Below are 7,681 nucleotides of genomic sequence, written 5' to 3' on the forward strand. Positions count from 1 at the left end.
AGATGGGTTGATCGGGATATCAGAATTAGCCAGTAAGGGCTAGAGCTAAAGGGCCAACCAGTGTTTAAATGAATACAATTTGTGTGTTGTTATTTCGGGGTATAAGCTAGCAGGCAGCCCGGGGTGCTGGGGACGCAGCCCCGCCGCTCATATTACTACAGGATAAGAAACTGTGGTTGGTATGTAAAATAAATGAAAAAATATAATAGAAAAACTAACTTCTGGTTTATTTTAGCAAACATACCCTGATTCTCGGTGAGCCTGAGATTCCAAGAGCTCACAGTAGCTACTTCTGCAACCCAGTCCCAAATAGCATCTCAGAGCTAGTAAAAACATCGCCACGAAATGAGATAATTCATCTTTATAGGATGTAGCTATCTTCACCTACAGTCCTTCATCATCATTCCCAACGCCTCCAAACCACTCACATCAATGTAGTCCATTTCCCCCACCACTTACATTCATCATTCAAAACCCCAAGACTGCCGCAGAGTTCCTGTTGCAGCTATGTCGGACCTTTTCTTTCTCTTATTCTCACCTCATTGTGTACTTATCTCATTTCTATGTTCCTGCCCACGCACACATGCACAGAGTAGGATCCCAATATATGAAGCGCATTTTTCTCTGGGAAGCAGGATTCACAGGGTAGACATGAAAGGACACCTTCTTCATTACAGTCTGGGCTTTTTTAAATCTTAGACATAAGATCTTTATACACAGTTTTAAACATTACATGTTCTCTAAATGTGATAGTGTGGAGCCACTAGTGATAAAATCTGATATTAGGTACTCTCATCGGACCCAAGGTTTGGGCCACCTCCTTCAAAAGAAAGTGACAAGTTCAGAAGAGGCTGGGCATTCACATGAGTTACCTGGCCCACTCACTGTCTGATCCAGCTCCTCACAGCCTGCCTTTATCCTTAGCTTGGTGCAACATCTCCATGGCTTTTCATTGGGGTCCTCACTGTCTGCCTCGGGGGGAGTCAGTTTTTTGGTTTGCTCTGGTCTGTGTTTATCTTTCTTCCCTAGAAAATAGTTTCAGACTGATCCAAGGTCATTTACCAATCCTTGACATTGGCCTTCCTTTGGTGCAAGACATCCAGAGAAAGATCCAGAACATTGTTCTCAAGAGTCAACATTCACCTAAAAGAGTCCAGCTGTGTGTCTGGTTAGGCCCATCTCATCCTGCTAGGAACCGTTTCTGCTTCCTATAATCCATCCTAACTCCTCCCCTGGCATACATGGTCTCCATGTCCATCACCAGGGCATTTGTGGTTAGGCTTTAGTTGATGGAAGGGGCCTTCCCCTAACATTTCTTTCATTCTATATCCAAAGACTATATTAAGGAGTCAGCTTTTGGACAATAGAGGTTCTCAGCAGTCAGCTGAGGCTTTGCTGTCAGGGCTTAGAAACCCTCAATGAGGCTGTCACTTGGCAAAGGATGGCTTCTTGTTCCACATCCCTGGGGTGACGTCAGCTACCTGCCGTTGAATCCCAGGTGCTGCTTCTCTGCCCATCTGTGCAACCAGTGTCTTACTCTTGGAATCTACTCATACTCAATCCACATATAGTTCAGGTGTGCTTTTTCATCTTAAAAATAAAATATGTTTAGCAAAATAGTTTCCTTAAAAAAAATAGAGACTAGAACTGAACCTGAATCTCCGGACACTCACGCTTTGTGGATGTTCTCTGGGAGATTCTTTTGTGGGCCCTGGTTGCAAAATGCTGATCAACGGTAAAAAACCTTTTAGAAGTCAGTAATTTTGTTTCCCACCCACATACTTTTCAAGTTGACCATCATAACCCCACTGAATTAAGGTCACTGATTTTTTAACCTGGCAGACACTTTCTTGAACTGTTTTCTTAGAGAGGTATAATTTGATGCTGTTTACCTCCCATGATTCATTAAACCTCTCCTCTGGGAGAGTTCCTGCTTTCCTTCTACTATTTGGACTGCTTCTTTTCATTTTCCCCCATCGGGCTCTTGTTTTTCCAGTTTTGGGGTGGAATGAGGACAGGAAACAGCCTACATAGCAGGGCTCTCCCTGGGGCTTTATATGGCAAAGATTCTTATATGGCTAATACTGTTCAGAAAACATTCAGAAAAAAAAAAAGAAGACCAGCTAATTCCCAAAAATGTAGGCAAACACCAGGAAACACAGGATATAGAAGATGCCAACCAGATGTTGCTCCGTGCCAGCTGTGAGAGCTTGGGATCAGCCCCCAAACTTGGTACAGATGAAACACAAAGCCATATTCATCCAGAACAAAGCCCGTGGAGAAGCCTGACCAAGCTTTTATGAAGGCAGAGGGACTTCAGTGCTGGCGGGGAGGACACTGGGACATTCGTTTCGCACTGATCTACTGTAAATTGAAGAATTTGCTCTTCCCTTGGTCTTCAAGCCATATTCAGGGAGGGCAAAGCCACATCATACCACCTTGGCTCCTGGGAAAAGTGCTAAGGATTAAGACCAGAAGGCATGCTGGGGAGGGATCTGAGAACAGGGCAGCTGTGGCAACAGCCCCTCCCAATCTCCAGGATCTGAGCCGTTATGGTTCTGTTTTAAAATAAACTAAGATTCAGATGAACAGAAAGTTTGTGTTTCACATTAACATTGTGGCTTTTTCTCAGCTGGGTGTTTTTATTTTCTCTGTCACTTTGCATTACAAGAATAACACAGCTTTCCAAGAGAACGGCTCCATCAGATAAGTAAACAGTGAAGAAGAGGGTCGAGTAGAAATGGCGGAATTCAGGCTCCCTGAATCAAGAAAGCCTTGGTCATAAAGGTCAATGGTTGTTGCCGTAGAACATTAGCCTTGGCATTCATTCTAAACCAGGCTGGCAAAGTGGTCATATCTCTAGCTGTAAGCTGTGTTGCCACAGGAAAAGGTATATAACTCTGCTTGCCCACTTCTTCCTAGTTCTAATGGAAGTTGTTGGTACTGGTCGTACTAATTACCAGCCATCAGCAACCTCAGACATATCAAGTCCTAGGTTAATGAACACCCAGTTAATAAAGATGACAATACCTTCCTACTTGCTGCAAAGTTAACAATTTATATAGAGTTGTCCACATACATTATAGTGGCAAAAATTCCTACCCAGGTATCCATATCATCCCTTCATCCCCAAATTCCTGTATACTTCCTAAGACCTAACTCCCCAGTTGCCTTCCTGGACCAGTTATTGGTATGTCTCCTGGATATCTCTGAAAAGTCACTGTCACTTTGTACCTTAGCCTGTCCCTCCACAAGCCCTGTACTGCTAAGCAGTCTGAGCACAGCACAAATACAAATACACCTTTTGTTAAATGATATTGACAAAACGAAGAGAAGTCTGTTAAAATGAAGACCAATTGTCACTGCTCCCACTATCAAATAAGATTCCATATAGATCAGTCTTGAGTAAGACCTGACTGACTTGGTTTTAACTCCTTAGGGTAATGATTTTAGTGACACACTCTTCCTGGGGTAGGCCTAGTTAGTCTCTCTTTCTCATGCCAACTCTACATATCTCCATCCAGTCCCATCTTCCTCCTGAGCAACCCCAGCCTTGTTTTATCCCCATATCAGAGAATAGTTTCTATAAAAACTGTTTTGTTTTTAAATCTGTTTTGCTTTGTTTTCATTTCTTGTTTTGTTCCGTTCTGGACAGAATCCCAGGGCTATCCTCAAACTTTCAATCCTCCTGTCTCAGCTTCCCAACTGCTGATGTTGCAAGTGTGTGCCACCGCACCTGGCAGCAAGGTGTGAACGGCTTGTGGGAGTGGAGACGCTGTAGTGTGGGGTCTCAAGCCCAGGGTTTTATATGTGCTGCATAAGCAGTGTAGAGCAAGCTACATTCCCAGCCCTGCAGCTTTTTAATTTTCCTGACTCCAGTGGAACTCTGGCAAACATCAGCTCTCTTGAAATCTTTTACACTGATCACATGATTTTTTTTAATCTGGAAAAAGTCTTCCCATGCCAAAAATTCATGTATCTTAATAAATCAAGTGGTAAATTCAAGTCTACTTCCAAAATACAGGTTGCTATGATAAGTGACAAACTACAGGAAAAAAATCTTTGGGTGTTCTTTCCTTTTGCCAATGTATTTCTTTAAAAATTCTTCTGGAATGGTAAAGCAAGAAATCTGGGTATGGAAACAAGAATTTGGCTAGAAGATAACATTTTCTGTTTCGACAATTTATTCACAAGAAAACATCCAAAAGATTTATCAAGCTTTTGCCTGTATGATGGTTATATCCTGCCAAGCACAGGTTCTTAGTATTTTACCATTAGATGTTTTTAAGTTAGAATAATAAAATGAATTCCCAAATACCGATCAAGCATTTCCTGCAGTTATAGATGATGGGAAGTCGAGTTTTGCTCAGGTTTTTGTCTTTCCCAGATTAGTTTTTGAGTGCATCCAAGGTGTCTGTCATTGTAGCTGCCTGTAGCTTCATGTTTATGTCTATAACGGTAGGATTTCCCTTTCAAACATGACCATCATGGCATAGCATGCATAACCTAAGCAAATCCACAGTCACCAGATTCTCTGATTTCCCCATTTTAACATATTTTAATGTCAAGCTTAAAATAACATAACATGTTACACATTATTTATTGATAGACTCATTTATTTTTACATCCTAACCTTTTGGAAAACTGCTTTGGTGAACAACCGCCGACACAGATAGTCGCGGTTGTACATATTTAGTGTATACAGCTTGATGGGTGTGCAAGTGCCAGGGTCAGGATTGCATCCACCACTTCTTACACTTCCTTTCTGATCCTTTTATTGCCACTGTTAACAGTTTGTACGTGAGTTCGGAATCTCTAACGACATTCACTTAGCGAATGTTAACTATATAACAGAGTATTATCAAAGAAACTTGCTGGAGGGCAGACCGCTAGCATCCTTGTGCACCACTGCCCCATGGCACTCGGTAGCCATCATCTCATCTTGCCTCCCCCTACTCCTCAACAACCACCACGCTATCATCTGCTTCTCTGATTTTAGTTAATTTAGATTCTATATATAAGAAAAGCCATGCACATAGTTGTTGATGAATCAGGTAACTGTATTTTCACATATAGCCTTTTTCTACCTCCAATTTCCTCTTTTTGCTCCCTCTGTTTTCTGTGCAACTTTTTGATTGTAGAACTAGGGTAATTGTTCTAGATTCTGTTGTTCACATTTTTGTGAATTACACACACATTTGCATATGTATGTGTATACACATGTATGTATGTGTGTGTGTGTGAGAGAGAGAGAGAGAAAGAGAGAGGAGAGAGAGAGAGAGGGGGGGGAGGAGAGAGGCAAATGCAGAGGCAGAAGACAGAATGAGAATCCTGGAGTTCATGTTTGCAAAGCCTGCTTTCCACAATTAAACCATATCTACATCCCTGCCCCACCCTTGCCCGAAAATGCTTATCATTTCACAGGTGCATGTTTCCTGAATCTACTGTCATCACTATAGATCTAATTGAAGTCATCTCTGTTCATTGTAATCCAGAAGCCACTGTCATCCAGAGAGTCGGAGCCTGAGGCTGTCTCGTTCACTAGAAATAACAGAGGTTTTTAACCGAATGCTCACTTGCTCTGTGACTTTGGAAACCTTAGAACAAACTCTCTTGGTTATAAATGTGTTAGTCAATATGATATTGAAAGGCCTGGTTCTAAATTAAAAGCAGTACCAGACATGTAGGATGCTGAGTGGCATAGGACATGGCTAGACATATTCGAGAATGGTGCTACAGAGGAAACAATCTTCAGGTTTGGGCTTCTGACAGCCTTGAATGAATCACCAACCAAGTAAGTTGTACAAGTAAGTAGTACAAGGCCTTCTTTTGTACTAGAATCTGAAGGGAGAATATTCACAATTTAAGTAGCCTCACTCTTGGGGTACTCTGCACAAGGCAATTGTAGACAATGATAGTGGTGTAGATTCATCAGATAAGAGCAGGAAAAATCGAAGATTAAGTTCTACACAGTTTTCATTCACAAAACGTTCTCTTGGTAACTTCCTTTAAATAATGTCCTACATGTGTGGATAAATGCTAAATATAATAAGATCACAGAAGATGCAATGAATGATTTATTTCTGTCAACATCATAAAGTAATCTACAAGCACCATGATGTTGGATCCTGAAAGGTGAATAGAAAATATTTGATAAGTGAGAGAATCAAAGGGCAAACAAAGAAACAATAAAAATGTGTGCATATTAGACAAAAGATAGTAAGGATCATGTACTCAAAGGACTTCAAGATGTTTCCTGAGACTCGTGGACAGTGAGGGATTCAAGATGTGGAGTATCTTGTTCTGATAGTATTTATTAGGGCCAGAACAGGCCTCTATGATAGATAGTATTGTGAGAAAACACAACCATGTTATATTCCACACTGAGTAGAACAAAACAATGCAATGTCAAGTAATGCTGCTTCGATCAAATAATATAATTTAAATCAAACTGTTAAATAAAATATCTCTAAAGATTACATGAAAAAGAAGTTGATTTTGCCTGAAGTGATAAAAAAAAAGTTGGTAATGTTTGAAACAGAACTGATAAATAAAATGTATATGATTCATACTCAACAAACAAAACAGGCTATGGCTTAAATGAGTGATTACAAAGTTATGAGGGCTCTACCCATTCCTTCAAGAGAGGCTAATGAAACCACAACCTCACCCTAAAAATATTACTGTTTCAGGTTCCATGACACAATCAGCATAGCACACATGCACACACATATAGGTGCATATGCATATATGCATGCACATATATATGTACACACGCGTACATGCATTTGCACACATATGCACTTGTGCATTGCTGTGCATACATGCATGAATAAGAACAGTATAAATATGCATACATGTACATGCACACACGTACACACATCCATACACTTCTTCCCCACTTTGTATCAGACTTCATCAAAGAACGTTCTGTAGAGCACCTACTGGTTTTATGTAGGAAAGTCAAAAAAATGGAAAGGAAAAGAAGAAAAAGAGACAAAGAGGAAAGGGAGGAAAGAAAGAGAAATGCAAAAGAAAAGAATTGCCAGACCAGTTGGAGAAATTCTGGCTTAAACAGAATTCAGAAAGACCCTTTCCCATAAGACCTCTCACAGCTCATGTCAAGCATACTGCAAACTTCCCATGTGAGCACAAAGGACATCTGAATAAACACCCTGTGTACAAATACACATGGGCGTGCTACCATCGGTCGCCATACACTGCTTCTCTCAGAAGCAGACTCTGAAGCGCCAGCTGACGGAAACATTTCTGCTGCCACTGTTGCCAGGAAAATGCAGATGTTGCTGGGATGTAAGTCACTGGGCCTCTTCTGTTCAGCTCAGACTAGTGCGTGTGAGTACGATCCGGATAGATGAATATTTACAACATACATCGAAGAGGAAGCTGTTTCACGGTGCTTGCCCATTCGTCTCTTAATCCCATGAGGGGGAAACTCAAAGTGAATAGCCATTTAAGAGAGGACCCTCACAGATGAAGGGGAGGAAGAGTTCTGGTTCCCTATTGAAATTCCAGTGATTCCACCTCTAACCTGAAGTACACGTGGAAGAGCTCAAACTGGAGCTCAGGGTCTGCAAGAAAGTAAACTGTTCAGTAATGGTGAAAGCATACTTCATTGTTCTCTCTCTCTCTCTCTCTCTCTCTCTCTCTCTCTCTCTCTCTC

Source organism: Microtus ochrogaster, linkage group LG8 (assembly GCF_000317375.1).
Source record: "Microtus ochrogaster isolate Prairie Vole_2 linkage group LG8, MicOch1.0, whole genome shotgun sequence".
Lineage (NCBI taxonomy): Eukaryota > Metazoa > Chordata > Mammalia > Rodentia > Cricetidae > Microtus > Microtus ochrogaster.